At 39.8% G+C, this 15,102-nt stretch overlaps 1 protein-coding gene across 1 annotated transcript in view; it reads right to left on the bottom strand.

Annotated features, from left to right (window-relative positions):
* The window catches only part of LOC130165547 (E3 ubiquitin-protein ligase Midline-1-like), a 56,049-nt gene extending 44,979 nt beyond the window's left edge, over positions 1–11,070 (bottom strand). The window contains exon 1 of the mRNA XM_056370894.1: positions 10,854–11,070. The gene's annotated coding sequence lies outside the window, so the exon portion shown is untranslated. The remainder of the gene's footprint in view (positions 1–10,853) is intronic.
* Between the last annotated feature and the right edge of the window lie 4,032 nt (positions 11,071–15,102).

The raw sequence follows: 15,102 nt of genomic DNA, 5'->3' as shown, positions 1-15,102 counted from the left end.
AGTATTTTTGGTATGCAGAGTAGTCGGAAAATCAAGAGGGGAAAGGGAGATGAAAAATGAAGCAGTCTGGATGGATACAGATGCAGCTAGGGGTAAGGGTAGCTTTTTTCACTTTAGTCTGGGTGAAGTGACCCTTTCAATGTGCCCACTAAGAATAGTTGCAACTATTGTGAGTCATTATCACTGGAAATCACACATTTACCACATGAATCAGCAAGTTAAAACACAGATGATGGATGGTGTGTGTGTGTGTGTGTGTGTGTGTGTGTGTGTGTGTGTGTGTGTGTGCAGTCAGGTCTGTCTGTGTGATCTGACATAAACATTCCCTGAGGTGCTTCAGGGGAGTACAGGCCATGAGATTCTCTAAGAAAACAGGACAGGGAACACGGCTCACGATGCTTTCAGTCGTTGTGAGTCAGAGAATCAAAGACAGGTCAGTTGATAAACAGAAATATTTTGATTCACTGCTGTTTGGGAATATCTAATAGGAAGCACAAGGCAACTGAGGTCAGAGTGAGTAATAATAAACTCTGAATCAACAGTAGTTGTGAACATCTTTACCCTGCTGGCTCCTGTCAAGCATGACATCAGATTGGATGCAATAAAAACAACATCATCCAGGACAATGGAGAAAGAATATGTATTCCTTGTCAGATTTCAGGATTTAGATGAAGATAAGAGCATCCAGTAGTGGCTTTGTACATTATGCATGCACACCACACACACGCAGATCTAGATCTATTGCTGGAATCTGACACATTCACCAGCAGCTACAGCTCAAGGTCATTCTCTGTCACAGTAAAGGAATTCACTGCAACATCATCCAGGCTAATGCAAATGTGCCCATACACACACAAACACATACATGCCCAAAAGCATGCACACAAGTCCACGAGGATGGACACACACACAGATGCTGATAAACCTAAACACATACACACAGATGTACTCACATACACACAGATGTACTCGCACACACGCATTAACACACGTACATATACGGGTGTCAGGCGGCATCATCATTAGCTGTCAGCGGGCCCAGTGTGTCCTCAAACTGTCACAAAGGGAGTCGCATCCCCGGCTGGTCGCCCTCAACCCAAACCAACACCAGCTGGTTCACTGCGACAACAACACATTATCCCACTGAAAACTGACTCAATCAGTCAGAGAAGAAACATTAGCATTAGCATAAAAGTCAGAGTTTATGATGAAATTATATATTTTTTTCTTATTCAGTTTCAAGTCTGTTAATTTCTAAGATAAATAATCTTTTTAGAGTTAACAAATGCCTATAAATCAGTTTTAATTGGCAGCCCTTTAACATTTTTGCAAAGCAAAGTCTTTGAGAAAAGCCATAGAAAAAACTCTAAGTCACTAATCCAGGAATCTCAGTGCTGAATCTTCAAAGTTCTTTAGTGTCTGCTTCTTGCCAGACAGCTTGTAAATATCCTTTTAACATAGCCTCTCATCTGTGCTGTTTCTAGGCACAGCAGGAAACTGTTGTTAGTGAAAAAGCCCTGGTGTGTGACAGTGAAAGACAGACAATACTATCAACTAGTGGCCAAGAAATGGATAAATACAGTTTCAAGTGAATGGAAGTGGCTCCGATGTTATGTAAGGTTTTGTATCGTTAATCATTTTGGTTAACGTGCCAAAAGTAAAATATTGTGTTTATTTCAAATAAGAGTTAAGTTTACGGTTTATAGAGACTCAAACCAATGTCAAAGCTCACTATCAAGGCCAACAAAGCCAGAAGATTTTCTGCCAGATCATCCTATTGTCAAGAGAGAAATGCACATTGATTATAGGTCAATGAATATCATGGACACTTGGTGAGCATCAGCTGCCTCTCAGGCGTTCACTGTCTCACACAGATATGTGTTTCTTTAGGCTAATGTGCTATTTCAGGCGTCACTACATTATATATTAAAGTTCTCCTACAGAGGAGATTACAGTATATCTGCCATTTAGTGTTGAGTGAAATAAGGGTGTTATGAGGCATAAAAACATTCTCTTCACTTCTCTTCCTTTGAGCCTAGAGTAAAAGCACATCTAATTCAAACTATAAATTTGGAGTCCATGGTAGGAAGGAAGATCATTATGTTGTCCTCTTTATTCTCCTGTGAACTACAGTCCTATATCACACAGCTTTTCAAAGTGTTCCATACTAATCATCTCAAATATATGACCCTGCAGTTAGTGCATCAACGTGTGGTACCGCTCCACAATGCCTAACCTGTATTTGTATTCGCACTCCTAATAAATTCAATCTGAAGTGCTCTAATCTCAACTGCAATAAAAACTAGTCATATGTGCAGGGAGATGAAATACCTTAATAGACAGCCCGACCTGAACCCTAACCCTTGTGACCTTTTAGGATGAATTTCACCAACCCTGCCCAAAATGGCTCCAGCAGGGACACTGATTCATACTGTGGGCCCAGAAATGCAGTGACAATACCATACAGCAGCTTGGCTACAGAATAAAGTCCAACTCTGTCATTTGAAAACTTGAAGAAGGAGGTAATAGGAAATTCTATGTGAAGACATTTGAGGAGCAAGTTGTTATTTTAAAGTCATATACCGCTGCTTTATATGAGCCTCCCCACTGTGAGAGAAATCGACTTTTTCCCAGGTGTGCCAAATGACGGCGTGAAGCATGAATAAGTTATAAGTGAAAGTCAGGCTCTCCGACCTCCCCTGCTCTTGTCCCTGCAGCGTAGTTCACCCCGGTGTGTGTATATGTATAGTGCAGGTTAATGTAATGCAATGGTTTATGCAGTGAGAAAAATATTCTGTTTTATGGGCCTGCCATCACCTGAGACAGTGAGTGCACACACATGCTGTACACATACACACTAAGCAGGAAGTGGGAACATCTCACTTTGTTCCTGGTGAATATAGAAACTTATGTATCTCCTATGGCCATAAAAAGATGCTAGCTGGGGATGCAGATGACGACTGAGAGGAGTGCAGTCAGTGAAAGCTGGAGCATTAATCAAAGAACATGCATTTTGTATGAAGGTGGGGAGGGGTCTTCACACAGTGTGATGGCAGTGTGACTACAGTATAGGACAGCGATGAATTATAAATGGAATAAATGGTGGTCTCAGTTGGATCATTAATGTTTTGAATTATTAATAAACTCTATTGGGCTGAGGTTTGATTTTTAATAATCGTAAATTATGATGTTTAGGGCTTCTTCAAGGCACAACTTGTTATTCATAGGAACATACAAAATATTTCCCTCTGTGTCTTTAACTCCTCAGTTATGTATGTTTGTTCAAGTTGTTCAAAGGGAGTACATATTGTGTATAGTCAAGCATTTTTAAGATGAGTTTAATGACCTTTATTTTTATCATATCCTGTCATATGAACTTCTGAATGACAGAAATCGGGAGAGTAGCAATAATTGCACCTTTTGATGATGATGATTGATGCAATTGAAAGACAGTGAAAGCTGCGGCTGGATCTAAATCAAAATGACCATAGGAATATGTGCATATGCAATTGAATTATGTCTTCTGGTAACACTTTTTTTGCAGAGACATCCTAAGCACAGCAGGTGGTTAGGTTTAGGCAACAAAAACACTGAAGTTAAAGTTGGCAAAAGATCACGTTTCAATTAAATTTTATTAAAGTAAACATGTTCCTTCTTGTGCATCCTGTTACTTTAGACAGTTTCAGTATTAAACCAACCACTAAGCTCAGTCAACATGTTTCTAATATGTTCAGTATTGATGTTATGTGACTTTGTGGATACATTTATTTAAAGTTCCTTCATTATGTTTATAGAAGATTCAATCAAACATTTGCTGTTGCAAAGTAGTAGTATATAAATGTAATTTCTAGGAGACGGGGTTGGCGTATGTCCAGACTACAACCACTCGTGTTCTAAATGGCAAAAAACATGTTTTTATTTAGACATGTGTCTTTCTTTTTTATATTAACATGTACTACTTTTCATCCATCGATCCATGATCTATTCCTGCTTACCCTGTGCAGGTCATTGGAGACTGGTCCCTATACCAGCTCACATGTGAGGCATAGCACACCCAGTCTCCCACACCCAATCTCAAAGCTAACACATAGACATAGGCAGCTGTTCACAGTCAACACTTATGTACAAATCTGAGTCTTTGAACAGTGGGAAGAAACCAGAGCTCTCAAAATAAATGATGGAGATACAAGTAGAATATAGATTTGAACCCAGGACCTTCTTGTTTTGAGCTGACAGTGCTAACTACTCAACCACACTGGATTTTCAGTTGTTCAGAATTTATCTGTATAATAATTCAGTTCAGCTCACACTCCATGGCAAGTCTGGGTACTTGAGAAAGTTGCTCACTAATAAAAAATGAAGGAGGTTCTCAAAGCAGAACAAACATCTGAGTCACTTCTAATGCAGTATTTAGACAGACAGGCAGGCGGGCAGACAGACAGGTAGTTTTGCTGGCGCACAGAGGTGCATCCCAGGGGACAAAGCTTCTTAAAGTGAATGGCATTTGCTTCCAACATGGCTACTTGCCCTCTCTGCGTGTCCTGTTTCTCTATCAAGCTGGAGTTATGCCCTCAGGCCGAGCCAACACCTCGTCTCTATTCTTCAAACATCAGCACAGATAAATACTGCCAGCTTCAGACACACAGGGCCACTCTGCAACACACACACACACACACACACACACACACACACACACACACACACACACACACACGTAAACACTCTGACCTCAGAGGTTCAATCAATAAACCACCCACGGCCCTTTTCCAAAGCTTAGAGAGAGACATTGTGGGACTGTCTGTCTTTGTGTGTGTGTGTGTGTCTGTGTGTCTGTGTGTCTGTGAGTGTCTGTGTGTGTGTCTGTTTTGGTACCGCTCTCCAAAACAAACAAAAAAATCTATAAGACCATTAGTGATATTGCATTACTCTGCCTCGGAATGCACAGCTTTATACATCTCAGCACACGTTATCTATTTGCTCAAAGGGATCCATTCTCAGAGAAAACTCTGGTCCTTCCTTGGGGAATGTATCACCTCCTATTTAACAAACATCCAGTTGCAGATGCAGAACCGTGTGCAGATACCAATAGTGGATGCATAAATCAAACAGAGCAGGTGGTGGGAGATAAGCATTGTTTGAACCACGAGTTGACTAGTTCATTACACCATTGGAGATTTTATAGAGAAGATCATCTTTTGGGAAGGTTAAAGTTTCCTGGAATAAAAGATAAATAAAGAAAAGGTTGTATTCTCCTTCCCTTCTCTGGCCTCAAGTTTCACTGCAGTAAACCAGCAGAAATGGGGAAACACACTGCATTCATTCCAGTCTTAATATAAGAAATATCCCATTTGATGCATCCTGACCCCTGACACTGATCAATATGGTATGTGTGAGCGACCTATACTTTATGTTAACTTTAGAATAATATAGACATAGAAAATATGCATAGAATGATACTGAACATCTCTCCTTGGAATAGTTCTGTCTATCTTCACAGTAACTCAAAAGTCAAAATAATTATCTACACCCTTAAGGAAATACATATTGATCAAGTTGCACCCAGATTTGGGCGATGCAACATGATCTGTGATGCTCTTACAGGTCAAGTTCAAGTTAGAGATATGAACTTTCCCCTCAGCACTGCACTGAGAGTGGTTTTCCAGGACAGTCTGGTGACTGTGATCTAGTTTACTAGACACATTCCTTTTGTGGTTTTTCCGTCAAGGATAATGTGAACCCAAAGTGATCAGATCCCCAGTAAGAATCTAGCAGACTGTCATGCTTTGTTTGGACATCACGCAAATCGAATTGTTTTTTAAGTGATATTAAAGGCCGACTTGTCCACTCTGTCATTCACAAGCTTGCACAATGGATTTGTGTTTAGACAATCTTTTATTGTCATTAGTCGTCGTAGTAACAGTGCATGTGAACATGATGACTAGGATTATGTTTTCTGACAGGAAAGGCTGAATGTGCCACAATGTTTGGATGTTTTTGGATTTATTTGGGGCAGCACTGTGAGACGTGGCATGAAACATCTTAACTCTGTCTCCATTGTCTGCTGGCCAGCCTAGTTTGTTGTCCTGTGGTTGTTTTAGTTAAATCAGAGTCTTCTTTATTTTCTTTCTGAGCTGAACGTGTTGGAGCATAGCTTGAATTTTTGTTGTCATCCTACAATGTATATTTTTAATGAATGAGAGTGCACTGGAATGCTTTGAGGTTTTGCTTAGAAATCACAACGCTGCACATAGGAAACCTGCTCCCATAATTAGTTGGCATCGTTTCCTGGAATCACATGGGGTGGGGTGTGGGGGGGGCATGATGTAATATCATGATACAGTGATAAAACTGAAGTAGATTCTACCAGCTTTGGGACCGGCTCTCCCTACACTGCTTTCCCATTTTATGAAGTCTCCACGAGGACACATCGATCCACTTCTGCTTGTAGGCCAGACACTGACTCTGAGCTGCAGCTAATCAAAGAGCCAATTAATGCAGGCAGCAGTATGCAGACCGAGCTGTAGTGTTAATCAATGGCATACTAAGCTGCACAGACACAAAGACTTTGTAAACGAGATGAGACAGTGTCAGCTATTATGATTGGAGAAAGATCTTGTTTGAATTAGCTTCTGTCTGTATTCAGGAGGTTTTTTTCTGTTGCATCTTATTCTGACAGTCACACATCAGCTTCTGTTGATTCTAACTGTGAAAAATATCAGGAGTCTGATCAATCTTTGTCCTTCTATGGCAATACTCCACACATCACTGACCATTCATTCATGATGACCTGGGGCTGCAACCTTGCATGACTAAGCAATGAGCAACTGTAAATTGGTAGTGTTTTTTTTTAACACTGGTTCGCAGAGTAATTATTTTTTGTCTAGTGTACTTAGTGAGTGTCCATAAGACACATTTTGCATCTTTTTAGCTGATAGGTCTACTTTGTTATCATGTCATTAGGTTAAGTTTACACCATCCATCCATTAGCTTAACCTGCTTATGCTTGAGCATTGCTATGTAGTATATTTCAAACCTTGAAAACATTTCTTTGTTATTGGGAACATTTTTTAACCTAGATGCTGACCATTGCTGTTGTTACACCACTCATTACTATCAGCTGATCTTGGTAATACCCAATTGACCTGGCAATTTAATTAGTAATTGCATTAATCTGGTTTCAAAAAGTAAATATACCTGTAGCTTAATTTCAGTGCAACTCAGTTGTATGAAACTTTTCAATCACAAGGTAACATCATGTCCAGTCTTTACACATTAGCATTTGTAAGTTGCTCTATTGTGTTCCATTGAAGATTATTTTCACCCTGAGTGTGAGTTCTCATATAGGTAGTGCTGTCTGTACAAGGTTCCCATCACATTTAACCATAGTAAGACCTCACTATTGTCCTGTAGAGGCTGGCACAAATACACAATGTATTGAAAGAAGTTGGATCTCCAACATGGCTAAATCTGCTGTCGAGCCAAAGCTGTGTGTGTTCAGCGGAGACTGAACAGAACAGGGCACTTGACTAGTTCACGGTCCATCTCATCACCAAGTGTCTTTGGCTCTCTCAAGCTTTGTCATTGTGCAGATAAACATTCAAGTGCCATGTTTGGTCACCCGTGGAACAAACCAGCCCATTCATACAGTCCAATACCCACAGGGTGGATGAAAGGGGGCCATTGCAAATAAAATGCCTCAACTTTCATTTAAACCTCCTACCACCCACCTTCTTCTCTCCAACCCCCCCCCCCCCCCCCCCTTTTTTTTTTTTTTTTTTTTTCTTGAGCTTTGGTACAAGACAAGGAGGCGGCAAAGAGCCAGATTTTGTCTGTTTGGGAGCTGAGACTTGAATGCCAAGCTCTTGAGTCCTCAGCAGAGAGATGGGATTTTATAGCTGGAAAGTAGTGGGGTTTTGGCTAGGCATTAGAAAGATTGGACACACTGGCAGTCGATGATGCCAAGGCCTCCAAGCTTGAGACCCTGCTGGGCTCCAAATATGGCAAAGAGGGTGTTAAAAGTGAAAATAATTTGAGCATAGTGCAAATAGTTGGGACATCAAAAGGAGAGGACATGTTTCGATGTGTATTACCACATTATAATCTTATAGTTAAATCAACAAATCTTCTTTTTTCATAGCAAAAATGTTTTATGTTTCTGGCAGAAGGAATGGCTGCTTGTGCGGAATAAAGAAGAGTGATACCTCCCACTCAAATTTCTCTACTTTTAATTCACTCTCTAGCCATTTTTTTGCTTTCTCCAACACCTTTACCCTGCACTCTGACTAGCCAGGAATTCACATGTATGCTCCAGGTAAGCATCAAGTATCTAAGCCTTCCTCCACATACCATTTTCACTTCATTTTAACTCAGCGCCAGTAGCTCCAGCTATGCAACTGTCACACTAATGCATTCACTAGTACCTCCCTCTCCACATGTCAGCACTGATAAGGGAATCGAGTGTGTGGCATCCATAATGGGGAAGGGGATGGATTGGGAATGTTATGAATTGCATGACCACTGTAGTAATGGCAACCTCACCACGTTTGTTGGCTCGGGTAGAAGTGAATAATGAAACATTTCATCCATGTTGAAAAAAAAAAAGGTCAACACATGACCAGCAATCCTAAAAACCTCATCTAGAAAAGATAAGCATAATTTAAAGTGCATCGGGCCTCATGAATAAAGTAAAAGAATGTCTTAAAAAGTCAGTATTGCTGCTGTTGTGGGGAAATCTCCTTAGAAAGTCAAACATTGTCACATTTTCAGAGATTTCCAACTCATAAACCATGTCAGAGTTGCACAAACTGAAACATGAATTGCCATCAGTCGACAAAACAAGGTTGTTTTTCTGAGTCTTTTGAAAAAAATGTTTCATATATAGTTTTTAGTCGAAAGCAAAGATAAGTTTCATTTATCTTGCACTTAGTAAGTTGTAGATTCCAGCTACTCAGTCAGCCATGGAGAGGTCCCTCTGACTGCACCAGCAGCTAAATGCATTTACATTGATATTCAATATTTAGAGCTATGTGTGTTTGTATGTGAGCCTTCAACAAACCAAACACTCTGCAGAAAGCATCCTCATTGTGTCAGCAGTTGAAAAACAAGTCCACACTGACATTTAACGAGGACAATCACAAATATAACCATGAAAGAGTAGTGTAGGTAAACGCACCTGTTCGTACATCTCTATATTCAGCATTCAGCTTAGCAAAATTGTCTATAATTGATAACAACATATATACACCATTTGTATTATTCATTGGCCATGTCAGCTGCAATTCTTTTCAGACACATTGCTTTGCAGTGAACCATGGGAGGGAGTTTGATGCTGGAACCTCACAGAATTTCATATAGAACAGAAGGAATAAGCAAACTACTTATCATATGAAATTGAAGTGCATTGTTTAATCTGTGCAGAAGAGTGAGTGCACATTTGCATTAAAACCAAGTAGAGGTAGAATTGTAATGAAGAATGCTCGGTTTGGAGGCGAGAGCACAAACAAAGTTAAATCTGAATAATTCTGCAGAAATCATCATTATAGTAAAATATAATGAGAAAATACCTCTCTGTCAGTCAAAGTTGTTTTTTCTAGAAGTTAGGAATTTGCTTGTTCATTCAAATCATTGCACACATTATTTAGCATCAGCAAGTTTTTGACAGCTCGTGGGAGAAGCTAGTAGACTCATTGGGCTTGTATTTAAAGTATCCTAATTAATTTTTCCAGATTTGAAGACTTAAATTAAAGTGTATGTACCATTTTCTTTTTTATCTTGCATGATGTGTTCTCATAATTGAAATATTCTGAAGTCTCCATAGCGACTAACAGACCCAACAAACAAGGCCTATTATACTGACTAGCAGAAGATTGGGCTTTATGATATATTCAGTTTAAATGTGGAACATTGCCTTCCTTAATATGGACATGAGTCCAAACAAGCAATTTGTCCATTGGATCATGTACGTAGAGAACAAAGAATAAATTGGATGATATTTTAAATAAACAAAGGTCTTCTGGGTACTTGCAGTGTACCGCTAACAAGCCAGTGGTAAAACACAAACATAACATTCAGAACAGATAGTTGTAGTCCTCTGTTTCTTTGGTTAAACTATATTTTAGACAAGTGTAAAATACACAAACATACACCTTGAATTAATCAGCTATGACCATCATCACTGAAATTGGTACAAATGTATTGCAGATTGTAGAGTTGATATACATTCATTGGATGAATTGCCTTTATATATAAAGGAATAAATGGTTGGAAATAATTTTCAATTTTGAAAATTGAACTTAATTTAAGATGTGTATAACCACCATTAAGTAATAGCAATAAGCCACTCAAGTCCTTAATATGTAGCTTTTTTGATATATTTAAATAACAGACTGTTGTGTTTCTATTGTTCATGTATGAAAAATAGTTGTTTTTGTGTTCTGCTTCTGTTGCTCATTTCAGAAATCCAGTACACTGTCTACTTACAGTCAAACTAAGGATTGTGTAGATCTATAATCAAGCATTTTGAGTTCACCAAATACAAACAATACAGAGCCAAACAAAAGTCAATGAGCAACACATGCAGAAAATCAAGTTAAAAACTAAAGACAAAGCAGCACAAAAGCTACCCTGAGACAATGACAGTAGCATACACGTGCATTTAGCTCCCACGCTTGGACCACATGGAGTAGGCAAGCCCCCTAAACACCCCCACCTCATCCCGACCCACTCCACCCCTCTGATGTATGACATCCCATTGTGCATGTGCTACGAGGAAAAAAAAAAGACAACCCTAAACCTATTGCCTCTAAAGGACTGGTCCCAATGAAAGTGAATTAAGCAACAAAGGAGCCACTTACATTCAAGAGCTTCACATGGTCCTCCGACAGAAAAGAAGAGAAGCGTGCAATGATTCCAGTCTGGAAAAACAATAGTGAGTAACCTTGAAGAGTGAGAGAGAGACAGACAGAGAGAAAGTGAGGGAAAGAGAGAGAGAGAGAGAGAGAGAGAGAGTGAGTTAGAGAGATGGAAAAGAAAGGTGAGAGAGAGAGATCACAGATTCACGCATCCATACACCCTGCGTACAAGCAAATCAAAACACTTAGGATCTTTTCTTGCATCTCCCCTCCTCCCCCTCCTGTTCAGCCACCCCCCACCCCAGTGCCTTCGGGTTTTACTTGTCATGTGTTCAGGCTCAGGCGAGCGTGAAGTGGGCTGAGGAAACCAGCACTCCAAGTGCTTTGTCCAGCGGTTGGGAAACTCATGCTTCCATTACGTGGAACATTGAGCTTCTTGGCTCCTTCTGTGTGTTTGATCCAGAGCAGATGGATCGAGAGGCAGGAGATGATATCCAGCACCTTGGCTCCTCTATCACACCTCACTGGGATCTCAACCTAAAAATAAAATAATAATAAATAATTTGTCTTGTGGAAAATGTAGAAAATGGAAAAGCCACTTATTCTGATTGTGGACACACACTCAATTTAATTAAATGGATGCCTTCTGCTGTGCAACTAATTGCTGATTACACAAGATATTATGGTGCTTATATATTTTTTTTTTTCTCACTGAAAGAGCTGATGCAAACTGTCTCAATTTTTTGTAATGATTGCAATTATTCCCAGCTTTGAGTTGCTTTTAACTTTTGGTGGTTGTCACCCAAGGGAACAGAAGCACAGTGCAGCATATATATTTAGATTCAAACTCCAACACCACAGTTTCAATTTGAATGCTCTATGCTGAAACTAGCTTTTTTGACTTATAGACTAAGTATTTGTTTTGCCAATAGCTGATACTTATCTGCATTCTCATGCTGGGAAAATACTAAACTATTATTTTATTACAATAAATTTGGTCTTGGTTGGAATAAAAAGTATTGGAATAAGTATGTAGGACACATATGGGAACATAGGTCTGTGCAAAATTTCATTTCGATCTATCCAACAGTTGTATACACATTTCATTCCAAACCATAAATATCGTCCACATGGTTGAGATATTTCAGTCAGAACCAGTACTGCTGGACCAACAGACTTATGAACGTACCTTCCATTGAGTCATGTCTCTAGCATGAAAATGAAAGATGGGAAAAGAATTGCCTATTTTAGAAGAGGTTTGTGTATCTTAATTGTTGTATTTAAAGTACATTGCAAATTTTTACATCCTTGATACTGTGAGCATGGAACTCATTACTCTTGGGATCAGAATAGGTAACAAAATAATTTCAACTAAAAAGAGTTTTTATGGGAGGGGGTTTGTGACGCCTGTCTCTCTTCTAAGATAGTCTGCTTTGGCATTGGATGTGAATTGCACCCATGATCTTTCTCTGGCGTCCATGGACTCCTGGTCAAGGACTTCAACCTCATCCCAGTCAATAATGATGCTGTGGTTTTGGTCTGGTGTTCACAGGTGTTGTCTGTTTGCGATGTTAATCACTGCTCCTGTCCATGGTCCATACCGTTTTACCAAAGTAATGTCCTCTGCAGTTGTTGCACATGATATCATACACCAGCTCAGTCCAGTGTACCAGCGGGGGATTGATCTTAAGGTGGCAACCACCATGGCTGAATGTTGAAGCCACTGCAAATCACAATTCTAACCATAATGAAGTCACGACTTATATCTGAAAATATGACGTCTAATTATAAACAGATTAGTATTCAGTAACTAATGTCACTTCTTGTCACATAGCTAATAGAACAGTAATTTCTAAGAAGTGATGTGGGGGCATGTTTGCATGATTGACAGGTGTCTCAGACTATCACACTCAGCTGAGTTGTTTACCCCCAACCGCAGCTTCAGCCAGTATTTGGATTATTTTGGTAGCCCCAGCATCTGACAATGATAGTGAGAACAGACGAACCCAAATCCAACCTTCAAAACATTTAAACCTCAAAAATGTCAAAACTTCAAAACATTTCTCTACTGTCTGTGGCCGAAACCTTTTTTTTTTTTTTTTTTTTGGCACTCTCTGCCCTCCGTCTGATGTCTCTGATGACAAGAGACCTAAGGCTGGAGATCAGGCGGCAGGTCAGTATACAGATTTATCCACACAAACCAAGCCCATGGCATGAAATGAAACTCAACACAAATGCTTGAATGAGAATACTTTCCTTCTGGTCAGCATCATTTTACGGTCATTATACAGCCAGTACAACCGTGTCTGGAGAGGAATTCACTCGACTAAATCATACAGATTAACCCATTTGGCCATATTCTGCTTAAGGAAAGCAATTTGCACCCCCCCTTGCTGACAGTGGGTAGGAATTGAATGACCTAAGCTGTTCCATCAGCAGTAACAACATGATCAGCAGCTAAGTTGAGCTCCACCAGGGAGCATAAAACCTGCTGATGAGGCCATAGGGCCTAATCATCTGTTTCAGTGCAGGAGAAAACTGATTACAGTGAATATTGAATGTGCCATGCTTTTGAATGAGGACTATTTCATAGTATATAAAGATTACAGAGGATGTAGAGTTGATTTTCATGTCTGTATCTTCTCTCCCTCATGCCCATGGACACGTAGGGAGATAATCTTGAGATGTGTTGGCTTGCCAGCAAAGTGGTAGGATAATCTTACAAGCCACCCAGGAGAAGGCCTTAGGTTTTTCATGTGTATTATCCGAGTCAGATTACGCAAGCGCATCTATTTTTGTGTTTCTGCTGAAAGGGTAACTAACTGAAATGGTTCTTCTGCTGCACATTGCTTTAAAAGGGGCATGTGTTATGTGCTCTAAACAATGCTACAGGAGCGTGAGTGATCATTGGGTAGACAATGTACAGTGTATCTCCCATGAGACATTTCAAAGCTGTATTGCTTTTGTGTTTGTGCAGGTTGCAGCTGTCTCAATACCTTCCCAGAGCTCAAACATCAGTCCTAATGTGTTCCACACAAACCTCTGGTACTTTTTTATTGCTTTCATCCTTTCTTAGCTGCAGTGGAACGTATTGTGAAAGACCTGTTGTGTTTTACATTACTTAAACACAGAGGCGAGTGGGACATTTTATTACCAGTGTACCAACTGTGGCAAGCTTGTCATATGTCAAGTTCTGGATAAAGATGGAAATGGATAACATTTAATTGCAATGTCATAGTGAGATTAAGGTAAGGTTATTAGTGTGAAGTCCTCTCTGATTCCAGAGAACAGAGAAGATGATAAAACCAGAGGATGTTAAATACAAGGTGTAGAAATTGACTAAAAGCGCAGTGCATCTGCTTTGTCAGACATGAATGGGATGGATGACTGTTTACTGGTCTAGACGAGGCTTTATTGTGTTGGAAGGCAGCCAAACTCACAATTTAATTTGGAGGGTTACATATATTTGGATCAAATTTGTTTCAAATCACGTGGGAAGGAGCATAAATGTCTCCACCAAATTCATGGCAGTCCTTCCAAAAGTCATTCAGCTACTTCAATACAAAACCTCATGCTGGAGCTGGAGGAAAAGTCATTAGAGTTCATCATTAGAATAATGAAAGCGAAATTTATCATTTTTCAAATAAAAATGATTGGCTCCACTCAGAGATGAACCTTTACCACATTAACTGCCACCAGCAACTAATTAGAAATGTGGAAGGAGAATAAAAGGAAACTGCAGTTCAATTACTCGATAAGTTCAGTGACTTCTGGGTACTGAAGTTTCACAGTTCACTACCTTGCTCCCTAAAGGTACAAACCTGCCCTTAAATAGAGGGAGTTTGGTTTATAACCTCCAAAGTACATCAAAGAGGGTAATTAATGGGATCAATATGTGCCAAAGTGAGATGTTAGTTTATTTCAGTACTGTGCACACAGATCCCAGCTGTGTACTGCATACAGTTTGAAAGTGAAACAAACAGGTCAGGGCTGCTTTCAGAGGAGCCTCAGCAGCTTTTTCTCTGCTGAATCTCCACAGGCAGGAGGTCAGCTCTGCACCAGGAGGGAATCACTGACATATATCCACCGTCTGTTGACCCATTTAGCCCATCTGTACAGCACAAAAAGGCAAAAAAAAGTACGTCATACTACTGGTATTTGGAGGTGATATAACAGGTCAACAGGTCACAGTTATCAATATAACAGTATGTCCTAGTTACTGTTTCTACTCCCGAGTGGAATTTACTATTTG

This window comes from Seriola aureovittata, chromosome 24 (assembly GCF_021018895.1).
Source record: "Seriola aureovittata isolate HTS-2021-v1 ecotype China chromosome 24, ASM2101889v1, whole genome shotgun sequence".
Classification (NCBI taxonomy): Eukaryota; Metazoa; Chordata; class Actinopteri; order Carangiformes; family Carangidae; genus Seriola; species Seriola aureovittata.
The sequence above is the reverse complement of the archived record's forward strand: the minus strand, read 5'-3'. Positions and strand labels throughout refer to the sequence as shown.